Source organism: Callithrix jacchus, chromosome 22 (assembly GCF_049354715.1).
Source record: "Callithrix jacchus isolate 240 chromosome 22, calJac240_pri, whole genome shotgun sequence".
Taxonomy (NCBI): domain Eukaryota; kingdom Metazoa; phylum Chordata; class Mammalia; order Primates; family Cebidae; genus Callithrix; species Callithrix jacchus.
Genome location: NC_133523.1, coordinates 1,231,942 through 1,244,518, shown reverse-complemented (window position 1 = coordinate 1,244,518; position 12,577 = coordinate 1,231,942). Strand labels below are relative to the sequence as shown.

General features: G+C 58.7%; 1 long non-coding RNA gene across 1 annotated transcript; it reads right to left on the bottom strand.

The window, feature by feature from the left end:
* Window positions 1-5,441: 5,441 nt before the first annotated feature.
* Window positions 5,442-12,481, bottom strand: LOC118150301 (uncharacterized). The gene is made up of 2 exons (XR_013531213.1): window positions 12,302-12,481; window positions 5,442-6,852 (listed from the first exon to the last, which is right to left on the bottom strand). It is a non-coding gene; the product is annotated as an uncharacterized LOC118150301 (long non-coding RNA).
* Between the last annotated feature and the right edge of the window lie 96 nt (window positions 12,482-12,577).

The following is a 12,577-nucleotide window of genomic DNA, read 5'->3' as shown; positions in this document are numbered from 1 at the left end:
GCGCCCTCTCACCTCCCCAGGTCTCCCCTTACCAGCCGGGGAAACTGAGGCACGGCAGGAGCAGGCACGCACCCAAGGTCACGCGGAATGAGCGGAAAGCTTCAGCCCGAACTCCAGCACCCAGAAGCCCATGTAGGTTTCTCCACCGCCACCCCAGAAAAGGAGGGAAGCCTGGAGGCCCGGAAGGGAGTGGGAGGGGAATGGAGGGCACAGAGTTCGCTGCAGTCCTGCTGGGGACCCAGACAGGTCCCAGCCGGGCACAAACCGCAGCGCTGCCAAGTGCCAGCAGGGACGTGACCTCCTTCCGTCACCTCCCAACGACCTCTCCCTGTGGCTTCAGTGTCCTCATTTGTAAAACGGGTGTTAGAGGATCCTTGGGAGGTTTCGTACACAGTAGGCGCTCAATCATTGTTGGCTATCGGTCAAGTGCGGGGGCTCACACCTGTAATCCCAGCACGTTGGGAGGCCGGGGCAGGAGGATCACTTGAGATCAGGAGTTCCAGACCAGTCCGGGCAGCATAGTGAAACCCTGTCTCTACTAAAAATACAAACATTAGCCAGGCGTGGTGACGGGCACCTGTCATCCTGGGTACTCGGGAGGCTGAGGCAGGAGGATGGCTTGAACCTGGGAGGTGGAGGTTGCAGTCAGCTGAGATCGCACCACTGCACTCCAGCCTGGGTGACAGAGCGAGACTCTGTCTCTGAATAAATAAATAAATTAGCAGGGCGTGGTGGAGTATACCTGTGGTCCCAGTTACTTGGGAGGCTGAGATGGGAGGCTCACTTGAGCCACGGAGGTCGAGGCTGCAGTGAGCTGACATCGTGCCACTGCACTCCAGCCTGAGTGACAGAGCAAGAATGTCTCATAAATAAATGAACAAATACACAAATAAGCCAGGCCACAAACCAAAAAAAAGAGAAAAAAAAGATAAATAAGCCAGGCATGGGCGGGCGCGCCTGTGATCCCAGCTATTCAGGAGGCTGAGGCAGGAGAATCACTTGAACCCAGAAGGTGGAGGTTGCAGTGAGCCGAGATTGCACCACTGCACTCCAGACTGAGTGAGAGTGAGACCTTGTCTCAAAAGATAAATACACAAGGCCGGGCGCGGTGGCTCACGCCTGTAATCCCAGCACTTTGGGAGGCCGAGGCGGGTGGATCATGAGGTCAAGAGATCGAGACCATCCCGGTCAACATGGTGAAACCCCGTCTCTACTAAAAATACAAAAAATTAGCTGGGCATGGTGGCGCGTGCCTGTAATCCCAGCTACTCGGGAGGCTGAGGCGGGAGAATTGCCTGAACCCAGGAAGCGGAGGTTGCGGTGAGCCGAGATCGCGCCATTGCACTCCAGCCTGGGTAACAAGAGCGAAACTCCGTCTCAAAAAAAAAAAGCATAAATACACAAATGTTGGCAGTGGAGGAGTCTTGTCGCCTGGGCTGTTCACACTCCTCTGTGGCCCCAAGTTACCTGTTTCCTCCGGGAGCCTGAGCCCCCTCCTGCCTCCCCACTCCCTCTCCCCACACTGCAGGAATGCTTCTGCCACCGCCTCAGGTTTGCCTGCCACGGCCCCCATGGAGCCCCAGGGTTCAGCCCAGGGTCAGGCACATGTCAGGCGTTCGGTGGCTGCGTGAGGTTGGATGAATGTTCCGGGCTGGCTCCACACTGCTGGGCCCTGCACCCTCATTCCAAACCCGGGGAAACTGAGGCCCGGAAAGAGGTGGCCCAGTGGAGCTCTCTCATCACCAGGCGAGGGTCCCAGGGACCTTGGGGGAGGGCTTCGGAAGCCAGTAACTCCTCTCCCCCCTGCCAGCCCCCGAGGAGGCTTGCGCTGCAGAGGCAGAGACCAGGCCAAATAGAAATTGATCGTGGGGAACAGCTCGGCAGGGTGGAACAGACACACGGCCACCGGGGAGCACAGGGGCGCCCAAGCGTGTGAGCGCATCCCAGCCTGCGACGGAGAATCTTTTAATCTGCGGTGGATGCTGCCAGCCGAGGCCTCTAAATCGCCACATGGCACAGGGGGCTAAATGCGGCTGGCAGCCATGAGGACACCTCCTTCTACTTCCTTCATTCATTTCCTTCCTCCTGAAGACAGTGGGTAAATCTAGAGCAGCAGCGGGCGGCCAGGAGGAAAAGCCCCCCTCCCTATTCCAGACAAGGGGCTCTGGGGCTTTCCCAGGGGGCATACAGGGGCTGGGTACCCAGAGGGATTCCGGGAGACTCCAGGTTTAGAATCTAGCCTCACCTTCTAGGACCAGCCAGACGTCCCAGAGTTCCTGCTTGGTGACAGAGAGGGGCAGCTGCCGGCCCTGTCTCTCTCCCTGCAGGTGGCTAGGCCTGGCTCCCACCCCAGAGCTCTGGGACTTCTGAGGGTTCCTCCACACCTCAGTTTCCCGTGTTGGCCTCCGAGGGGTGATGACCGGACACGTGGCCAACGGGGCAGCCGCGTCCTCCCAAAGCCCCTCTGACCCTGACCCGGAAGCCCCCCTTGGTGCCCGGGGCGGGGGTCGTGCCCCAGCTCATCTCCCAGGGCCCCTCTCTGGTGAGAGCCTCGACCCCGGGATTAGGGGGCCGGGGTCAGGGGTCAACAGCATTTGCCGCGGCTCCATTCAGGCCAAGAGCGGATCCGTTCTCCCTGTCACCTCAAATTTCCTGGACAAAGGCTCCATGGAGGGACCAGGCGGAGGCACCACGGAGCACCCTGGGAAAGCCTCTGCCTCCTCCAGGCGCCTCTGCCTACACAGCCCCCATTCAGCCGCCAAGGAGCCGACCAACCAGAGGGACCCTGCGTGCCCATGCTGCAGACGGGGAAACTGAGGCAGCCAGCGGACGGAGCGGGCTGAGAAGCTGCAGGGCTTTGGCCGGGCGGAGGCCTCTCGATGCAGCCCAGCCCCCCAGAGAAATGGGGCTCAGGCACGGGAGGCAGGGTCCGTGACAGCAGGTGGGTGGGGGGCTGGCGGCGGACAAAGGCAGGCGGGCAGGCCGGGTCCGCGGGGCGCGTTCCGCTCGTCAGTTTTGGCTCCACTTCAGTCCACCCTGGACAGGCCAGAATAATCCCTCTCGTGGCTGCTGCTGGGCCGTGACGACTTGAAGGGGGCCCGGCCAGCCTGACTGACGGCCGGCCGGGGTGGGTGGGGCAGGGGTGCCCGGAGCCCCCCGACACCCACTCAGTGCTGGGAATGGCATCTGGCAGTTGCCGATGACACGGACAAGGAAACTGAGTCACAGAGAGGCACACACACCCTCCTGGGTCACAGAGGAAGCCCATCAAGGCCCGGACTCCAGGGTCACCCTCACTGGGACAGGCCCATCCTGCTGCACTATGCACAACCCCTCGCCTGGGCCTGGAGGAGTCTCAGAACTGACTCACCTCTTCATTCCCAGGCACCTGGGAGGCAGGGACACGCTGGTGGCCAGGCCAGGGGCCCCGGGAAGGCCCCATGGGGTGCTGCTGAGGCCCACAGAAACAGCCATCGCCTTTTGCCTCAATTTCTTTCTTTCCTTCCTTCCTTCCTTCCTTCCTTCCTTCCTTCCTTCCTTCCTTCCTTCTTTCTTTCTTTCTTTCTTTCTTCTCTTTTCTTGAGACGGAGTTTCACTCTTGTTGCCAATGCTGGAGTCCAATGGCGCGATCTTGGCTCACTGTAACCTCCGCCTCCAGGGTTCAAGCGATTCTCCCGCCTCAGCCTCCTGAGTAGCTGGGATGACAGCCGCCCTCCATTACGCCCGGCTAATTTTTGATATTTTAGTAGAAATGGGGTTTCACCATGTTGGCCAGGCTGGTCTTGAACTCCTGACCTCAGGTGATTCACCCACCTCGGCCTCCCAAAGTACTGGGCTTATAGGCGTGAGCCACCTCACCCCAACTCATGCCTCAGTTTCTCCAGCTGCCAGCAATCTGCAGAGCAGCCTGCAAGCTCTGCTAGGTGGGGGTGAGGAGGGGTGTCGTCCCTATCCTCCCGTGCACCTGGGCTTCTGGAAGGACTTCAACAGGTGGGGACAGCATCCAGGTGGGGATGGCGTCCAGGAGACAAAATTGCTGGAACAGGGGCCCCAAGGGCAGGAAGCAGAGCCGGCCGTACCCCAAGAGGCCCGGGGGGGGCCTGGGAGAATTCGGGGCCATGCTGAGGAAGCTGTGGGGGTCCATGGTCCCCCACGGACACTGTCAAAACCCTCAGAGGGCTCTTGCCATCCTCAGAGCAGCCCAGCCACACCTCCCTCCGGCCACCAGGCCTTCCCTTGGGCCTGGAGCGGCCTCGCCGTGCTTCCATAGGGTGACCATCTCCTTCCCACACCCCTGGGGAAGGCCTGTCCCTGCCGCCTGTGTCTTCCGCATCTTCGGCGAGTGCCCTGCGACCAGGGCTCTGGGCTCCCCTCTCCTGTTACCTTTGCCGCCTCTGGCTTGGTAAACAGAAGGTGATTAATAAATACATTTCAAAAGCACAAAAGGATGGGGCAGCTTTAAAGGGCCTGAGATGCCGGCAGAAGCTTCGGGCCGGGCCACGGTGCCTTAAGCTGGGTCCAGGGGTCCCAGGATCTTAGCCCGAGGGTCCCCAGCTCCTCATCTTTTAAACCCACTGAGGCCACCTTATAGGAAAATCCCCCTCGGTTTTTGGCAAAGGAAGAAACGGCCGGTGAAAATGCCCTTGATGCCTTGAGGGGACCCAGAGGGGGCTCTTTTCTCCAGGTCTGGGCCTGACCCGGCCTCAGTTTCCCCAGCTATAAAATGGGTGCTGGCTTCCTCAGAAGACGTCTCTCCCTCTGCCCTGGACCTCCAGGGACTGCTTCCCTCAACCCTCCAGGGGCCCCGCTGCGCTAATCCACCAGGCGGCCTGCGCCTCGGTTTCCCCTCCCTGCGGCCTAATCCCCGGATTGTCGGAGGCCGGTTTTACATACATTTAGAGGCTTTTCATAATAGATTTACTGGGCCCCAGACGGCCCTCACTGGGAGATTAGCTGCTCCGTAATTGAAAACTCCCCCCACCCCGTCCGCCCCCTCTCCCCTGGGCTTCGTTTGGAGGGAAGGGGCCAGGGAGGACCCCGCAGCTGTGCAGGCCCCATGGGGGCCTCCCTGTGTGCCAGGACGGGGTCTCCCTGGTACCCGACCTGACGGAGGCTGCTCCCAGCCCTCGAGGGCTCAGCCGGGATTTGAACCAGGTCCGCCGCATGTCCACTGTCAAGGGCAGTCTCTGCGCTGGGAGGGGGGCCGTGGTCTCCTTGTTCCAGACAGAGACACTGACGCTCCCAGGGCACCCATGGGCTGCTGGTCTCTGTATAAGCTGGGCCAGATCCTGGACGCCCAACCTGGCCAGGGGGCTCGGGAATATTTATGGGGTGCACGCCAGCCCTTGGTAATTCGGCCCCATCCGCTTCCATCCCCAGCCTCCGAGCCCGCTCCCCAACTGGGCAACTTAATTCCGCCTGTCACCAGGATGTGCGCCGGGTTTATTTATCTGGTGTATATATGTATTTTAATTTAAAGATCTGCCAGCCAGCACAGCTGACTCCCGCGGTTCCCCTGCTGCCCCCCCCCACCCGCCACAGCCCATTCCCCACCACCACCCCTGCCCCCCAGGCCTTCCTGGAGGAGTGAACGATGGAGAATGAGGCTTTGGCCTCCAGTCTTGCCCAGTTGACAAAAAGAGCACTTGACTCAGTCCCTGTACAACACAGTCATTCAGTCATTCAACAAACGTCCACTGAGGGTTTGCTGGCATTGCTCTGGACAGTGGGCTCACAGGGAAGGTTGGGCGGGGGGCGGGATCCGCCATCATCGGGCTACAAAGGCCCTATCTCCATGGGGACTGCTGATTCTGTTCATCAAGAACCCCCAGGAGGCCAGGTGCGGTGGCTCATGCCTGTAATCGCAGCACTTTGGGAGGTCGAGGCGGGAGGATCACAAGGTCAGGAGTTAGAGACCAGCCTGGCCAACATGGTGAAACGCGCTTTCTACTAAAAATACAAAAATTAGCCAGCCGTGGTGGTGGGCACCTGTATGCCCCACTACTCGGGAGGCTGAGGCAGGGGAATCAATGGAATCCAGGAGGCGGAGGTTGCAGTGAGCTGAGACCGTGCCATTGCGCTCCAGCCTGGGCGACAGAGAGAGACTCCATCTCAAAACAAAACACAACAAAACGAAGAAGAGCCCCCGGGATCTGAGACCCCACCCCGTGTCACCGTAGCCCATTTTCCAGATGAGCAAACTGAGGCTCAGGGAACAGTCCTCATAAATGGCGGGTGGCAGAGGGAGCGCCGGAACCTGGGCTTATCTGACTTCTGCAGCTGTGGCCTCACGCAGGGGCCCAGGTGAACCTCTCTGCCTCAGTTTCCCCTCCTGGCCACAGAGCTTCTAAAGCCGCAGCCGCAGGCTTGATGGATGATGCCACCGTCATTAACACGTGGGCTGAGAGGGGAGTGGTTATCGCAAACGGTAACTGCAGAGCCTGGTGGGTGGGCGGAGGGGGCTGACGGCGGTTCCTGCGAGGGGCTGGGCCCCTCCTCGTCGCAAGATCATAACAGGCTCTGGTTTTTGATGCTTAGGGGACCACGAGCACTGAACGGCGCTGAGACTGCCCACCCAGGCGCCCCCAGCTCTTCCTCAGCCAGGCTCGGGCGACTGGCTGGAGTCCGGAGTGGTCAGGCCGCCTCCCCTCCACCATCCACTGGATGCTGATGGGGTCCTTGCTGCGGGACCCAGGGTCTGGGCACCCTTGTTCTCCAGCCTCATCTTCCTTCGCTGCTCAGACTGGGTGTGGTGACTCACGCCTGTAATCCCGGCACTTTGGGAGGCCGAGGCGGGAGGATCGCTTGAGCTCAGGAGTTGGAGGCCAGCCTGGGCAACATGAAGAAACACATCTTCACAAAAATAAATAAATAAATACAAAGAATTAGCCATGTGTGGCGGCTCATACGTGTAGTCTCAGCTACTCAGGAGGCTGAGGTGGGAGAATCGCCTGAGGCCAGGAGTTCAAGACCAGTCTGGGCAACACAGAGAGACCTCGTCTCTACAAAAATTAAAAAGTTAGGCCAGGCGCGGTGGCTCAAGTCTGTCATCCCAGCACTCTGGGAGGCCGAGGCGGGTGGATCACGAGGTCAGCAGATCGAGACCATCCCAGTCAACATCGTGAAACCCCGTCTCTACTACAAATACAAAAAGTTAGCTGGGCATGGTGGTGCGTGCCTGTAATCCCAGCTACTCAGGAGGCTGAGGCAGGAGAATTGCCTGAACCCAGGAGGCGGAGGTTGCGGTGAGCCGAGATCGCGCCATTGCACTCCGGCCTGGGTAACAAGAGCGAAACTCCATCTCAAAAAAAAAAAAAAAAAGTTAGCCAGCATGGTGCTGCATGCCTGTGGTCCCAGCTACTTGGAGGCTGAGATGGGAGGATTGCTAGAGGCTGGGAGGTCGAGGCTGCGGTGGCCATGATCGCACCATTGCACTTCAGCCTGGGCAACAGAGGGACACCCTGGCCTCAAAAAAAAAAAAAAGTCACAGAAGCCCCAGGGGGCAGCCAGGTGGGGGCAGAGAGAGCCCAGTGAGTGATAAACTCGCCCCACGCCTCCCTCCTGTCTCCTGCCATCCACACTCCCTTCGGAGAGTGAGCTGGGGAGACACAGGGACGGGGAACGCTGTTGAAAGATGCTCATAGATTGTCTCTAGAAGCTTCTCTCATGCTTGGGAGACAGACAGGCATTGTGGACCCCAGACCCAGAAGGGACACCCCACAGCCTCTGCTGGGAGGCAGTACTTGAACCCAGGGCGGAGCTGTAAGCCCCAAACCCTGGCAGGGAGGTGGAAGCTGGGGGAGAGGCCAGCTGGGGAGGACACAGCCTGGTGGAGTTCCGGGGATGGTTCCTGGGGGGCTGTCCCTAATGACCCTCAGAAGGAAGAGTCCCCAGCCTCGTTCTCCCTGGGCTGCTCCAGATACAACTCCAGAGCTGGCGGGGCTCACGTTGGTTCACACCAGTGACCCGTGGAGCCTGGAAGCCGCCTCAGTTTCCCCCTCCGCCCTGGGAAGAGTGTCTCCTGTGGCTCAGCACCCCTCCCCCCGAAACCTTCGTTCATTAGGACGCACCGACCATTCCTGGGCGGAAGCCCTTCATTTCCGGATCATGAGGTGGGGGAGTCAGGAGCTGCCGGGTGGGCAGGCCCCTGGGAGGCCTGGCCAGGGTCTCTCCCTCTCTCAGCCTGTGGAGGGAGGGATCTGGTCTGAGACGTTCCAGCCTCGAGCGCAGAGCAGATGACCCTGCAGTTCTGGACTCAGAAGCCACCGTCCAAGCCCCAGAATGTGCAGGGACAGATGAACGGGGCGTCGCTGGCTGCGGTTTCTGCTCCACCAGGCGACCCTGCAGGAAGGAGGGCCCCGAGCTTGCCAGGCGCCCATGCCTGTGATCCCAGCATTTTAGGAGGCTGAGGCAGGAGGATCACTTGAGCCCAGGAGTTTGAGACCAGCCTGGGCAATAACAGCAAGACCCCAGCTCGACAAATAATCAAAAATTAGTCAGGTACGGTGGTGCACACCTGTGGTCCTAGCCACTTGGGAGGCTGAGGCAGGAGGATCGCTTGAAGTGAAGGCTGCAGTGAGCCAGGATCACACCACTGCATTCCAGCCTGGACAACAGAGCAAGACCCCGTCTCAAAAAGAAGGGCCTGGAGCTTCTGGATGCCTCCCAGGCAGCCTCAGGCCCCACAGCACCCCCCACCAAGTCCACACCTCATTCCCAGCCTCCGGTCCCGCCCCAAAGCCTCCCGTGGCTACCCCACCCACCTCCTTGGCCCAACCCTGAGGATGCCCGTCACTTAGGCCCCTGACCACCCCCCACCCCACCCTCAATAAAGGCTGGGTGGGCCAGGCACGGTGGCTCACCCCTGTTATCCCAGCACTTTGGGAGGCTGAGGTGGGCGGATCACCTGAGGTCGGGAGGTGGAGGTAACACAGTAAAACCCCATCTCTACTGAAAATACAAAAAATTAGCCGGGTGTGGTGGCGGGCATCTGTAGTCCCAGCTACTCGGGAGGCTGAGACCCAAGAATTACTTGAACCCGGCAGGGGGCTCAGAGGTTGCAGTGAGCCAAGATTGTGCCATTGCACTCCAGCCTGGGCAAGAGAGTGAGACTCTATCTCAAAATAAATAAATATATACATACATAAAATAAATGCTGAAAAGAAAAGAAGAAAAAGCAAGGAAAAAGGTTGGGTGCAGGCTTACATCAGGAGTCGGGAGGCCTCTCTGAGGAGCCAGGGCTGCAGGAAGACCCCACAAAGAGGTGGGGAGAGGCCGGGCACGGTGGCTCACTCCTGGAATCCCAGCCCTTTGGGAGGCTGAGGTGGGTGGATCACCTGAGGTCGGGAGGTGGAGACCATCCTGGTTAATACAAGGAAACCCCGTCTCTACTAAAATTACAAAAAGTTAGCCAGGTATGGTGGTGGGCACCTGTAATCCCAGCTACTCGGGAGGCTGAGGCAGGAGAATGGCCTGAACCCAGGAGGCGGAGGCTGCGGTGAGCTGAGATCGCACCATTGCACTCAGCTCAGGCGACGTCCGAGCTTAGTCGGAGGGGGCCGCAGCGTGCAATAGAGGCTCACCAGTAGAGACGGGGTTTCTCCATGTTGGTCAGGCTGGTCTTGAACTCCTGACCAGAGGGTGGGGACCAATGGGTTTTTCCCTCAAATGCAGGTGTTAGACAGGGACACCGAGGTTCAGTGGTGAGGGCTGGGGGCTATGTCCTCCAAACCCAGCTGGCCAAGGTCTGTGGGGGAGACACAGTCCTGCCCTGGGGAACTACGGAGGTGGGGGCCTGGCATGGCTCCACCCCTAGCTGCACGCAGGGTTTTGGGCGCCTCAGGCCTCCTTTCCCCCACCAGCCTCCTCCCACCCCCTGCCCGAGGCGGCACCGAGGCGGCAGTAACGGCCGGCGGGAGGGAGATGACTTCCCTCGGGAACCCTGGGGCGGAAAAGGCTGCGCACGGGCCGGGAATACCAATGGCATTTCCAGGGCTGGCGGGAGGCGGCGTTGGGTCTCGCTGGGGCTGGGGTTGGGGCCCAGGGGTCATTGGATTGCCCAGGGAGCCCCCACACCCAGCAGGGACATCCCAGCACAGCCCCTGGAACAGACGCAAGTTCCTGAGAGGCTCGGGCCCAAAATGCCTGTGTCAGGCCTGCAGGTGCGTGCGCAGGGCTACGCGTGCACTTGCGTCTGTGTGTGGCCGGTGACACGGTCCCAGGAGACTCTCTGCTCTGGGTCAGTGCTGGTTCCGGTGATGACCAGGACAGAGCGGCCCCTGCCCTTGGGGGCCACAGCCTGGGGAGGCGTCTGGCAAGGAAAGACTCACAAAGGGCACCACAGCAGACTGCCGCTTGGCCAGACGCTCACGCCACATCTGAGCTGGGTCAGAAAGGGCCGCAGCGTGCAATAGAGGCTCACCAGGCTGGCAACAGCACATGCAAAGGCCCGGAGAAAGCAGCTCAGCCATTCTCCCTGTATCTACACAAAGTCACCTTTCAGGCTGGGCGTCGGGGCTCACACCCGTATTCCCAGCACTTTCGGAGGCCGAGGCAGGTGGATCACGAGGTCAAGAGATCGAGACCATCCTGGTCAACATGGTGAAACCCCGTCTCTACTAAAAATACAAAAATTAGCTGGGCATGGTGGCGCGTGCCTGTAATCCCGGCTACTCGGGAGGCTGAGGCAGGAGAATTGCCTGAACCCAGGAGGCGGAGGTTGCGGTGAGCCGAGATTGCGCCATTGCACTCCGGCCTGGGTAACAAGAGCGAAACTTCCGTCTCAAAAAATAAAAAAAAACAAAAACAATAAACAAAAAACAAAGTCACCTTCTGCATTGAAACTTTGTTTCAAAAATAAGATTGTCCAAAAAACAAAGTCACCTTCTGCATTGAAACTTTGTTTCAAAAATAAGAAGATTGTCCAAAAAACAAAGTCACCTTCTGCATTGAAACTTTGTTTCAAAAATAAGAAGATTGTCCAAAAAACAAAGTCACCTTCTGCATTGAAACTTTGTTTCAAAAACAAGAAGATTGTTACCATGTGCCCAGTGGTGCCAGCTACTTGGAGGCTGCAGGAGGCAAATCACTTGAGCCCAGGAGCCAGAGGCTTCAGTGAGCCGTGATGGCACCAGTGTGCTCCAGCCTGGGCGACAGAGTGAGACCCCAGCTCTAATAAATAAATACATAAATATTACACAGTTAAAAAATAAATCTAAAAAAAGTGTCATGGCTGGGAGTGGTGGTTCACTTCTGTAATCTCAAGAACCGTGGCTTTTACGTTGTTTTTTTTGAGATAGTCTCTGAAAATGTAGAGATTTCAGGGCTGAGCTACCACGCCAGCAAAATCGCACTCCGGGAGGCCAGGGCGGGAGGGTCGCTTGAGCCCAAGAGTTTGAGACCGGCCAGACAATATAGCAAGACCCCACCTCTACAAAAAACAATAATAATAAATGATATATTTCTTAATTGTCATAATAGCTAAGGGCTGAACGCAGTGGCTCACGCCTGTAATCCCAGCACTTTGGGAGGCCGAGGAGGGTGGATCACGAGGTCAAGAGATCGAGACCATCCTGGTCAACATGGTGAAACCCCGTCTCTACTAAAAATACAAAAAATTAGCTGGGCGTGGTGGCGCGTGCCTGTAATCCCAGCTACTCGGGAGGCTGAGGCAGGAGAATCGCCTGAACCCGGGAGGCGGAGGTTGCGGTGAGCCGAGATCACGCCATTGCACTCCAGCCTGGGTAACAAGAGCGAAACTCCATCTCAAAAAAAAAAAAAAAAAAATTGCCCTAATAGCTAAAAAGTGGAGGCTACCTGAGCACACGGACAGATGACCAGACAAACACAGCGTGGTCCCTCCACGCACCGGAACACGACTCAGCCGTGAAAAGGAACAAGGCTCAGACACAGGCCACAGCGTGGATGCACCTTGTGGACGTCATGCTCAGTGAGAGACGCCAGATACAAAATGCCACACAACGAGCGACCCTGTTTCTATGAAATGTCCAGGACAGACCCAACCACAGAGACAGGAGGGGAGGCGTCGGTGCGAGGGGGGGCTGGGGAGGGGATGAGGAGTGATGGCTGATGGGGACGAGGCTTCCTTTTGGGCTGATGGAATGTTCTGGCATCAGACCGAGCTGATGGCTGCACGAGTCTCTGAATGCACTAAAATCCACGCAATTGCACTTAAAATGGATGGGCACTATTGTGTTTCTGTCGGAGCGTCAGTCAGCCACTGGGACGCCTCCCGTCATCCCTGATTTCATTCTGCCCCGGTCCCCTCCGTCCCTGTGGTCACCTTGCAATGTTTGTGTTGGGCGTCTCGGGGTGAGTGGGCTGGGGGGACCCTCACCCCTCTCCGAGCCTCGGGGTCCTCTGTGGTGGAGGGGGGCATGATGGGGCCTCCCCCACGGTGCTCAGCGCGGTGGCCGACCGGCCCTCTGTGCCTCCATGCATCCACCCGGCGCTGGGCAGGGGCGGGCCGGGGCATACACAGGGGTCTTTGTGCCTGGCCTGCCTCATTAGGAGGCGGCCCCTGTCACCAGGTCCAGCACAGCTGCATTAATTAGCTGGG